This window comes from Schistocerca piceifrons, chromosome 6, assembly GCF_021461385.2.
Source record: "Schistocerca piceifrons isolate TAMUIC-IGC-003096 chromosome 6, iqSchPice1.1, whole genome shotgun sequence".
NCBI classification, from domain to species: Eukaryota; Metazoa; Arthropoda; class Insecta; order Orthoptera; family Acrididae; genus Schistocerca; species Schistocerca piceifrons.
The window spans coordinates 419,632,972-419,645,733 of NC_060143.1; the positions used below are offsets into that span (position 1 = coordinate 419,632,972).

General features: G+C 44.2%; 1 non-coding gene across 1 annotated transcript; it reads left to right on the plus strand.

Moving 5' to 3' along the window:
* Window positions 1-11,927: 11,927 nt before the first annotated feature.
* Trnat-ugu lies at window positions 11,928-12,002 on the plus strand. Its single transcript has one exon. It is a non-coding gene; the product is annotated as a tRNA-Thr (tRNA).
* Window positions 12,003-12,762: the final 760 nt, after the last annotated feature.

Sequence of the window (12,762 nt, forward strand, 5' to 3'; positions counted from 1 at the left end):
ATACCATGATGTCTTGACAGATATCCTACCACACTGTTCCTTCTTATTCTCAGTGTTTTCCTTGTATTCTTTTCGTCGCAAATTCTCTAGAGATCCTCCTCATTCCTTAGAAGTCCATACAGCGCTGTGTTCCAAACGTACATTCTCAGAAATATCTTACTTAAATTAAGGCCTGAAGGCCTGTGTTTCACTAATAAACTTATCCTGGCCAGGAATGTCCATTTTACCAGGGCTACTGTCCTTTTTATGTCCTGCCTGCTACGTCCGTCCTGAATTTTGTTGTTGTCAGCTAGCATAATTTCTTACCTTCATCTAGTTTGTGATCACCAGTCCTGATCTTAAGTGTCTCGTTGTTCTCATGTTTGCAACTTCTCATTACTTTCAGCTTTTTCCGATTTACTCTCAATCCATATTGTTTTCTCAAATGGTTCTGAGCACCATTGGACTTAACTTCTGCGGTCATCAGTCCCCTAGAACTTAGAACTACGTAAACCTAACTAACCTAAGGACATCACAACAGCCATGCCCGAAGCAGCATTCGAACCTGCGCGGTCGCGCGGTTCCAGACTGTAGCGCCTAGAACCGCTCGGCCACTCCGGGCGGCCATTGTTTTCTGATTAGACGTTAATTGCAATCAGCACATCCCGTAATTCTTCTTCACTTCCACTGAAGGCATCAGTGTCATCATCGAATCTTATCTCTGATATCTTTTCACCTCGAATTTTAATTTCACTCTTGAGTCTTACTTTTACTTCCGTCATTCGTTTTTTGATGTATAGATTGAACAGTGGGGGAGAAAGGCTATATCCCTGTCTTACAACCTTTTAACCCGAGCGCTTCGTTTTTGGGCTTTCGATATTTGTTTCCTCTTGGTTCTCGTACATATTTTATATTACCCGTCTTTCCCTATAGTTTACCCTATTTTTCTCAGAATTCGATCACCTTGCACCATTTTACATTGTCGAATGCCTTTTCCAGGGCGATAAATTCTATGAACATGTCTTGGTTTTTCTGTAATCTTGCTTCCACTATCACGTCAGAAACGCCTCCCTGGTAATTGTACGAGATCCACCCAAACTCAATGTGTTTTGTCCAATATGCCACTCATTTGTTTACGGCCCATTCTTCTTTGATGGAAACAAAGCAGTCAGCAACATTTTTCTGTGTTACAAAACTGATTTTTTTTGAAGCTGAATGAGAACGACTTCCTTTTTTAACATGATTTGGTACCCCCTCACTGGATGCCCGAATTGTATGAAATTATGAATGAAACTCCACTGTGCCGTTTGATTGGTTATTAAACAGCCGGAGAATTAGCAGCTGTCAACTGGTCTCCACAGTCACGGGATTTCCTGTGCATTCTTCATGTGGGTTTCGTTGAGGACAACGTTTATACACCAACAGTGCCACAAAAACTGGAAGAGCTGAAGAACCTGAACCGTACTACCACAACATCAATGACAGTGCACATGCTTACCCGACTATTGACGTCGTATTGTCCGTGTAGCTCGTGGAGGACATATTGAACATCCGTAATCTAAGCTTCAGAGAATCGTAAATATATGTTCCAAGGTTCATAGTTGTGTGTCTTACACTTTCATAAGTGCATTCAAAATACGTTCACATTACACCCACAACATTATGACCACCGACCTAATATCGATATAAACCCGTCCAGGGTATAGCAGTGTCACCTGGCGACGAACTACTCCTAGTCAGACACACGCACGGTGCATTAGTAGCAGTGAGCATGCTGTTCGTGTGTAAAATGGGAAAGGCGAACGATCTACCTGAGTTTGACCGAGGGCAGATTGTGATGGCTCGGAGGCTCTGCACGAGCATTTCGGAAACTGCACGACTTGTATGGTATTCGAGGAGGGTTGCGTGTCTTCGACATATGGCGAAACCAAGGTGAAACCACGTCCAGACGTTGTGGCGTTGGGCGGCCATCCCTCATTATAGATGTCGGATGTTGTAGGCTGGGCAGTCTGGTGAAACAGGATAATTGGCGAACTGTGGCGGAACTAATGTCAGACATTAATGCCGGGCAAAGTACAAGTGTGCCTGAATACACAGTGCACTGAACACTCCTAACGACAGCCTCCGCAGCCGACCAACCATGCTTGTACTAATGTTAACACCACGACATCTGGAACTAAGACTGAAATAGGCTAGTGACAATTGGCATTGGACGATGGCGCAGGGGCAGAGCGTTGCATGGACTGATGAATCTCATTATGCCGATGGGAAGACGCGAATCCGTCGTCTTCCAGGGGAACAGCTCCTTGACATTTGCAGTGTGGGACGGAGCTTTATGCTCTGGGAAACATCCACGTGGGTACCCATGGGTCCAGGGTAGCTCGTTCAAGGCACCGTGGTGGTCAAGGTGTATCACACACTGGTTACAGACCATGTACGCCCGTTCATGATGATCACGTTCCTGACAAGGTAATTCGCCACGTCAAAAGTCCAGGAGTGCGATGGAGTGGTCCCAGGAACACAATAGCGAGTTCCAATTGAAGTGCTCGCGACCCTACTCGCCGGAAGTGAACTCGATCAAACACATCTGGGATACGATTGAATGTGGCGTCGCAGGTCATCGACACTGTCCCCGGAATTTACGGGATTTGTAGGACTTTTGTGTGCAGACATAGTTTTGTTTTGTTTTTGGGCGCAAAATCAACTGGAGTCATATGCGTTCATGTCAAAACTATAGAACACGAAAACAAATAGGAGTCAACAAATGACTACACGTCAGTCCCAATCGAAGTAAGAGAAGACAGCTGAAAACAAGGACGTGGAGAAAGGTCTAGAAAATACACCATAGAGAAACGGAGGTCCAGAAGTAAAAGTTAAATGCCCTTCGCCATATTGCTACGACGGATAAAACGCTAACGCGGTGGACAGCCCACGCGTTGTTCACTAAAATGGCCGATTGTTCAGACGGAAAACCCAAGTGGGAACGTAAACGGTTAAAAAATGGGCGTTCCGTCAGGAAATGGCGGTTAGTTAAAAAGTGGTGGGGAACGCCACTTAACAAGTGGGGATGGCTAAAAAGGCAGTGCCCAATACGCAACCTAGTTAAAATGACCTCCTCGCTGCGGAAGGGCCGGGAGGGCAACACAGAGATCATCGGAAGGAATATAATAACTAGTGGGCTGAGGGATGAGGACTGCAGCGTTGGGAGCAGCGTCAGCAGCCTCGTTTCCTGGCAGACCTACATGACCAGGAACCCACATTAACGTCACAGTGGCTCCATCAAGAGCGTGCAAGTGACAGTTTTACTGGACCCATCGCATTAAGGGATGGGCGGTGCACAGCGCGCAGAGGGTCTGAAGGGCGCTGAGAGAGTCTGAGCAGAGGACACAACTCAAAAGCCTGTGTTGTCGGATGTACTCCGTGGCCTAATACAGAGCGAAAAGCTCTGCTATAAATACTGACCAGTGTGCTGGAAGCCGATACCGAAAGGCGTGCCGGCCGCGGAGGCCATGCGGTTCTAGGCGCTGTAGTCCGGAACCGCGCGACTGCTACGGTCGCAGGTTCGAATCCTGCCTCAGGCATGGATGTGTGTGATGTCCTTAGGTTAGTTAGGTTTAAGTAGTTCTAAGTTCTAGGGGACTGATGGACTGATGACCTCAGATGTTAAGTCCCATAGTGCTCAGAGCCATTTGAGCCGAAAGGCGTCGGCGTGAATGACGGAGGCAGACCCGGTACCACGGTCAGTCCGAGAGACATCAACGTACACAAAGTTCCATGTGAAGGCTGTGAAACTGAAGGCGTTTGAGCGAGGCTGCAGCAGTGTCCTTAGGAAGTGAATGAAGCCCAAGGTGAACACGGATCGCCGCACGAAGCCAAGGTGGTGAAGGGTTTATAACCTTAAAGTTGGAGGCAGGTCGTGAAATAAAAGCTATCTTGTTAAAGTAATTATGGTGTAAAGCAACAGAGCGGTGTTACCCTCTCAGAGGAATTTTGTTTGTGTTGATCGTGTTGTACCTAACGGAGGTGGCTTATCGGAAGTAAAAGTCAGAATTACGTAAATATTTAAACAGTAACAAACAAAATTTACCTATCTACACTGTTCAAAGAATAAAGAAAACGGTGGCCAGCTTAATTAGGCGGGGGAATGATTGACATCCTTGTTCAAGAAAATAGGTATGAGTAACTTTAACGGATAAACACAACCAATACTTTGCCACACGCGAGTGCAATGAACTCTGGCACCTGAATACAGAATGTTCACGTTAAGGTTGGAGCTAACAGATCAGAACAAACTATTTGAATAAATATAACAGATAACAAAACACAATATTGCCTTGAGAACTTAGTCAAACTGAATGGTCTCAATAACATTACTATTAATATTCACAGTAGAATCGTAAATTGGACAAAGATTTAGTATTACTTTTCAAACAACTTCCTATCTCACAAGAAATATGGATATGGTTCACAGCAAATTTAGTTATTGCACATAGATTAATTCTCTCACTACCGAACACCTTTCTACTTAGAATGAAAATTAAATGTAGTTCACTAACAAATTACTTCACACTGTCGTTTTAATAAAGAACTTACTGTTTTCATAGATAGTGGTTTTTCTGTTACTTGTTACCTAGCGTAAGCACAATAGACAAACTGTGGATCCTGTTACAACATTAATATGCACTTTTAATACACAAGAGGAACCCAGTGTTGTACAGAATTTGACTTGGATAGCAAGAGTAATTGAATCTCTCTATAATTAAGTAAATTTGTGCGTTTGAACTACTTTCAATGGAGGAGGGCCCTTAATCTTGACCACTGTAGCAGAGCACTTAGCAAGCATGAGCATATAACTCTGAACAGTTGCAGTTCTGAACTTTTACTGCATTGAAACACAAAACTGAGATATTTGTAAGATCCTTTCAACAAACATTATTATATTTAGCACACTCTATTTCCATATTAATTTTAAGATGCTTTCAATGGAGGACACTCGGTAATCACTTTAACATGGGAAGGACCCTAAGTGGTTGTGTGACTAGGGATTAAAAATCAAGGTAGGTATAAGACTTCAAGTTACCTTATATTTGCGCACACTAAAACATCCAATGAACTAATCCTTCACTGTACATTATTATACTGTTCCATTACAGTGATTGCGCAATGTGGTGGCGATTGCACGTTGGTAGGTGGATTTTCAGGTAGAATTGCTGGACTCTGTCATTTCTTGGTGGCATGATAGATACCAATTCCACAATAGTTCCAGCTCTTTATACATCCATCCGAGGCATTGGAAAGGGTCAGGAAAAGCCTCTCTTGGCACCAGCACAATACACAACTTTTACATGAGCAGTTGATAGTTTGGTAGCTCGTGCCCGACTGGCTCATGGTTCCACCTTTTCTACCTAGGTCGACCACAATTTGCGCGCTACACAGTTCCGTTCCCGAGGGGAACCACAACACCTTTTACATACAAAATAACTAAGAACCCTAAGTGAAGGTCAGCAGTTTACATAACAGCAAACAAGCATATTAAATAAAACAGAACATTTGCACGTATTGGTAGTTCTACACAAAATTATTCAAATAAAATTATTTAATTTTAAAGCTAACCATAGAGATAATATGACAAAGACAAAACATATAATTTGCTCATATTGTACATATTACAGAGATTACACTTCATTACACTCTAAAAGACATTGAAGTTTTTACAAAGAAAGGAATATACTATTTTGTGTTATCGATTCAATCAAACACATTTACAGAAGCTCAACGATGTAACATTAAATAAAACAGAAGGCAAAATAAATCAGCAGAGCATTAGAGCTATGGTGTTACAGGTTCACACCCACCGGGAAAGTTGCAGGTATCGTGAAGCTAAGCTGCTAAAGCAAGAGCCAAGAGTGAACTGCAGGAGGTAACAGAGAAGAGGGATGCGCCCCATAATGGCGATGAAAGGAGCCATCGAAGGAGAAGGCATAGGATGGGTGACCACGCATGGCAGACAAACGACACGCAAATCTTCTGAGGAGAAAGTCACGGTGGTAGAACAGTGGTAGTTCATCAGCTTCTGCATACAAACTCTTAACCAGGCTAGTGTAAAAGGCGCCAGTGGCCAAATAGATGCCACGATGGGGGATAGTACTGAGACGGCGTAAGGGACACGGACGCGCAGATGCATAAACAAAGCACCCGTAGTATAGTTTCGAACGGACTGAATGACAAGTTTCCCTTCGTTTGCGAAGGACGTTTATTATTTTCTTTTTTTTTGTGAAATCACATTTTGGCGAGGAAAATGAAGCTGAATTCTTCTTATGTAGAACAACACCCCCTTTGTTCAGTCACCATTCTTCTGACTGGTTTGTTGCGTCACGCCACGAAGTTCACTCTTGTGCAAACCTCTTTATTTCTGAGTACCACTTGCAGCCTACGTCCTGAGTTATTTGCTGATTATACTCCAGTCTCTGTCTTTTCTAACAGCTTTTATCCTCTACAGCTCGTTCTAGTGCTACAGAAGTTACTCCCTGATGTCTTACAACATGTCCATGTTTCTTCCTCTTCCTCTTAAACATCTTTCCAAGTGATCTAATCTACGCCGATTCTGCGGATAATCTCTTCAGTTCTCTCCCTAATCAGTCCACTCAATTTTCAGATTCCTATTTTTAACAGCACATCCCAAATGTATCTTTTCCGGTACTCCCACAGGCCATGATTTAATACCGTATAATGCACATTCTCAGAAATTTCTTGCTCAAAATAAAGGCCAATGTTTGATACTAGCAGACATCCCCTGTACAGGAATGCCCTCCTTCCCTGTGTTAGAATGCCTTTTAATCGCCCTCCGCTCACCCTTCTGGTGTTACTTTATTCCCAAGATAGAACAATAAGTTAACTTTGCCTACATGCTAGTCATCAATTTTGTTGTTAGGTTTGTCGCTAGTGTCATTTCCGGTTCTCTTCATTACTTTCAGGCAACGGCCTTGCCGCAGTGGATACACCGGTTCCCGTGAGATAAACGAAGTTAAACACTGTCCGGCATGGTCGGCACTTGGATGGGTGACCATCCAGGCCGCCAAGCGCTGTTGCCATTTTTCGGGGTGCACTCAGCCTCGTGATGCCACTTCAGGAGCTACTCGACCAAATAGTAGCGGCTTCGATCAAGAATACCATCATAACGACCGAGAGAACGGTGTGCTGACACCACGCCCTCGTATCTGCATCCTCCTAGAGGATGACACGGCCGTCGGATGGTCCCGGTAGGCCACTCGTGGCCTGAAGACCGAGTGCTTTCATTACTTTCGTCTTCTTTGAGTTACTCTCAATCCACATTCCGTACTCGTTAGACTGTTCATTCCATTCTACAGTTCTTACAGTTCCTCCTCAGTTTCGCTGAGCAGCGAATCTTAACATACACTCCTGGAAATGGAAAAAAGAACACATTGACACCGGTGTGTCAGACCCACCATACTTGCTCCAGACACTGCGAGAGGGCTGTACAAGCAATGATCACACGCACGGCACAGCGGACACACCAGGAACCGCGGTGTTGGCCGTCGAATGGCGCTAGTTGCGCAGCATTTGTGCACCGCCGCCGTCAGTCCCAGCCAGTTTGCCGTGGCATACGGAGCTCCATCGCAGTCTTTAACACTGGTAGCATGCCGTGACAGCGTGGACGTGAACCGTATGTGCAGTTGACGGACTTTGAGCGAGGGCGTATAGTGGGCATGCGGGAGGCCGCGTGGACGTACCGCCGAATTGCTCAACACGTGGGGCGTGAGGTCTCCACAGTACATCGATGTTGTCGCCAGTGGTCGGCGGAAGGTGCACGTGCCCGTCGACCTGGGACCGGACCGCAGCGACGCACGGATGCACGCCAAGACCGTAGGATCCTACGCAGTGCCGTAGGGGACCGCACCGCCACTTCCCAGCAAATTAGGAACACTGTTGCTCCTGGGGTATCGGCGAGGACCATTCGCAACCGTCTCCATGAAGTTGGGCTACGGTCCCGCACACCGTTAGGCCGTCTTCCGCTCACGCCCCAACATCGTGCAGCCCGCCTCCAGTGGTGTCGCGACAGGCGTGAATGGAGGGACGAATGGAGACGTGTCGTCTTCAGCGATGAGAGTCGCTTCTGCCTTGGTGCCAATGATGGTCGTATGCGTGTTTGGCGCCGTGCAGGTGAGCGCCACAATCAGGATTGCATACGACCGAGGCACACAGGGCCAACACCCGGCATCATGGTGTGGGGAGCGATCTCCTGCACTGGCCGTACACCACTGGTGATCATCGAGGGTACACTGAATAGTGCACGGTACATCCAAACCGTCATCGAACCCATCGTTCTACCATTCCTAGACCGGCAAGGGAACTTGCTCTTCCAACAGGACAATGCACGTCCGCATGTATCCCGTGCCACCCAACGTGTAAGTCAACTATCCTGGCCAGCAAGATCTCCGGATCTGTCCCCCATTGAGCATGTTTGGGACTGGATGAAGCGTCGTCTCACGCGGTCTGCACGCCCAGCACGAACGCTGGTCCAACTGAGGCGCCAGGTGGAAATGGCATGGCAAGCCGTTCCACAGGACTACATCCAGCATCTCTACGATCGTCTCCATGGGAGAATAGCAGCCTGCATTGCTGCGAAAGGTGGATATACACTGTACTAGTGCCGACATTGTGCATGCTCTGTTGCCTGTGTCTATGTGCCTGTGGTTTTGTCAGTGTGATCATGTGATGTATCTGACCCCAGGAATGAGTCAATAAAGTTTCCCCTTCCTGGGACAATGAATTCACGGTGTTCTTATTTCAATTTCCAGGAGTGTAGATGGCTTCCAACCCCAGTTTTAATTCCACTCTGGAATCTAATTTTCATTTACTTCGTCACTTGTTCGATGAGTAGACTGAATAGTAGGGATGTTAGAATGCATCCTTGACTGACACTCTTTTTAATCCGAGCACTTGCTTCTTGATCTACCCTTCTTATTCTTCCCTCTTGGTTTTTGTGCTTCAGATCATCCGTCTTCGTTTTTTTCAGAATTTCGAAAATCTTGCACCATTTTACACTGCAAATTGTTTTTTATAGATGAAAAAAACCTATGTTTGTGTCTTTACTTTTCTTAATTCTTCGTTCTATTATAAATCGCAACGACAGAGCGGCCTCTCTGGTGCTTTTATCGTTCTTGCAGCCAACCTGATAGTCATCTAACAGATTTTCAATTTTCTTTTCCTTTCTACTGAGGATTATTCTTGTCAGTGATTTGGATGCCCGTTAGGTTAAAAGGATTGTGAGCTAATACTCGTACTTTTCTGCCCTTGCTATCTTCTAGATCGTGAGGTTGCTTTTTTTCTGAAACTCTAACGATGTGTCTCATAGATTCTACACACCAGCTTGAATAGCAGTTTGTTATCTGATTCCCCCAATCGTTTTAGAACTGTTACCCAACCTATCTGCCTGATTTGATCTCCTGGCTTCCAAAGTTGTGTTAAAAAATGACTCTAATATTAAACCCTCTATGAGTCTTTCATATTTAGAAAGAAAGAGGAAGAAAAACTGTTAATATTCGAAAGAAAAGTACTAAGGAAAATATTTGAATCTGTATACGATGAAAATTACATGGAATGGAGAAGAAGAAGAAATGAAGAATTAAGAGGGTTGTACAAACACCGTAACATCGTCGAAGTGCTCAAGAGGAGAAGGTTGAATTGAGCAGGCCATATAGAAAGAATGAAAGAGAATAGACTACCTAAAATGAAATTCAGCAGAACAATAGATGGAACGAGGAAGACCCAGAATCCCAGATGGCGGGGTAACTTTCGGGAGGACACAACTAGGATGAACAGCAACAGCAACTGGACAAACAACGCATTGGACAGGCAAAAGTGGAAGAGGCTCATAGAGCAGGCGTATGGTCGATAAGACCCTTGCGACGTATAAAGTAAAGTAAAAGTATGAGTCTTCCTTAATGACCCCATTTCTGCTTCTGTCACGTTATTAGATGAGTTCTCCCCCTCAAAGTAACCTTCGTTGCTCTATTTCCGTCCATACTCTCTCTCCTCTGCGTTTAACAGGGGAATTTTCATCGTACTCTTTACGTTGGTGCACTTTCTTCTAATGTTGGTGAAGATTGTCTTGGCATTTGTACGTTCTGAATTAATTCTCTCGACTACCTTTCTTTCGAATTCTCCAAATTTTTCTTCCGGCAGTCATTTCGCCCTGGCTTCCATGCACTTGCTGTTTATGTTGTTCCTGTGTGACTACTGTATTCCTGCCTTTTCTGGAACTTTTACATTTTCTTCTTCTGTCGATTAACTAAAGTATTTCTCTTTTTATCCAAGCTTTCTTTGCGTTTACCTGTCTTGTGGTTTCATTTGTTTGTCTAACTTCTGTGATTTCCATTTTTGGAGGTGCCTGTTTTTCTTATAGCATTTATTAGCGAGGTATCTACAGCAACAGAGAACGTCAAACGCACCTCATCCATCCTCAGTACGTCAGTGGCCCACTTCGTTGCACATAATCGTCTGGACGGTTTTCTTAGACTTCAGTCTTCTCTCCATCACTACTGTATTGTGGTCTAAGTTTACGTTCACCTTACAATCCAATATCTCGCTGAAAAATCTCTGACTGATGCTGAATCCACCTGGACTCTTTCCGTGTCTGTAGGCCATTTCAGAGTATTTCTCCTCCTGTTGTGATCTTTGATTAGTGTATTTACTATTATCGGCTGAAATTTATTTCAAAAGTCAGTTAGACTTCCTTATCTCTCATTCCTGACACCAATATCAAATTACACCTTAACTCATGCTAAACCTTCAAATTCTACAGCGCTCCAATGCGTCATTGTTATCAGTTTCTCATTTCATTTTATATACTAAATTACCAGGCCACTGCTTGTGACATCGGCATGTATACCTAAATGGTATAGCTTGTGGTAGCTTATTGAAAATGGATGCAGCAGTATGCTGCACACCTTTCTACGTAAGAGTTAAGAAAGGCCGACCCAAATGCAGATCTGATTTCTGCCAAGCATTATCTGAGTGAAAGCTGCTTATTCTTGGGAATTAGATAATACTGTTAACAAGGAATGACAGTAGAGAATACATATGAGAGGCCAATGTCAAAATATCCAGACTCGTGAACAGGGGGCGACAGGAGGTTCTTGTACTCCAATCACTTATTGCCCGAACCGCCCGTTTCTGAACCAAAAATATCCTTCTGGAATGGGAAGAGTTACCCACAAATATAATACCTTATGATATAAGCGACTGAAAATAAGCAAAGTAGACTAACTTTCGTGTCGAACAATCACTTACTTCAGATGCCGTTGGAATAGTAAAATGGCAGCATTAAGTCTTTGAACAAGATCCTGAACGTGGGCTTTCCACGATAGTTTACTATCTATCTGAACACCTAGAGATTTGAGCTGTTCAGATTCACTGATCATATGCCCATTCTGTGAAATTAAAACTTCAGGTTTTGTTGAATTGTGGAAACTGAGTTCTTCCTGTGATTTACAGTAAGTTTATTCTCTACTAGCCATGAAATTATGTCATGAACAGCACTTTTTGAAACCGAGCCAATGTTGCACACAACATCCATTACTATCAAGCTTATCAGGAAACAGAGCACTACTCCCGTTATCCCATTTTCTGCTGCTGTTGATGTTCCCCTACATTCGTCTGACAAGAAATTCTCATCTTGTTATCATTTCATTCCATTTGCCCCTGCTGTATCTCGAGCGTACGTTTGCATTTCCCTTGTCTATGGTCTTTTGTTGATGGAGAGATTATCATGACTTTTTCAATTACAGTGTCATATGTACAGTGGCTACATATTGTTTGTCTTTGATGCAGTAGTTCCCATTGCCTTCCTTAGCTGCATTCCGTTGATCATCGCTGATACCTCCGCATTTTATGCACGGCTTCCCTGCAGACGCACTATCCTCTGCGCCCGCGGTGGCTCAGATGGATAGAGCGTCTGCCATGTAAGCAGGAGATCCCGGGTTCGTGTCCCGGTCGGGGCACTCATTTTCAACATGTCCCCAATGAAGTACATCAACGCCTGTTTGCAGCTAGGGTGTCCATTTAATTATCATTTCATTTCTAGCAAAGCTGCATGGTTATCCACGGTAACTGTTCTTTCGGGAACAGATACTACCGTCATATATAAACATTTATTCTCCACGTCTCTCTTGCCCAACGTGTCCCGTCTCATGTGTCGCCATGCCGAACGCCGCATGCAGTCTGTTACCAGTACTCCGCCGCTGGTGGAGTACTCAATATTCTTCATGTTATCCCATCTCTATCAATACAGACCGATGAAACGAATATCACTATAAACTAATTTTGGATCGCTCTATTGAATGGACACGTTAAATACAAAAAATCTTATTGTTTCTAATGGAAAACAAATAGACGTTTGCCATTGACTAGAGTTCACAGGAGAGTGATGATGGACAGCATTTGGTTGATCTTACTCCAGCCGCATACTGCGTAAACGAAATAGCAAATATCTGTTGAAACACCAGAGAAAATGCGCCCGATGACCCATGGCTTCGTTTTTTTAGTGTGTGGATGGTGCGAGCCCAAAGAAATAGTTGTCATCGTGTACTTTATGTCAACAAAATCGTCGATTCTTTTCCCATTAACAACAAAATTGTTTTTGAAGTAGAATTTTACTGGCCGTTTCGATACAGCAACTCCAAGTTAGTCGAGTCCGACATTCGCTTTATACATACGTCTTAACAGGTACAACAGGTAAAACAAAGAGAATAACCAGTACCC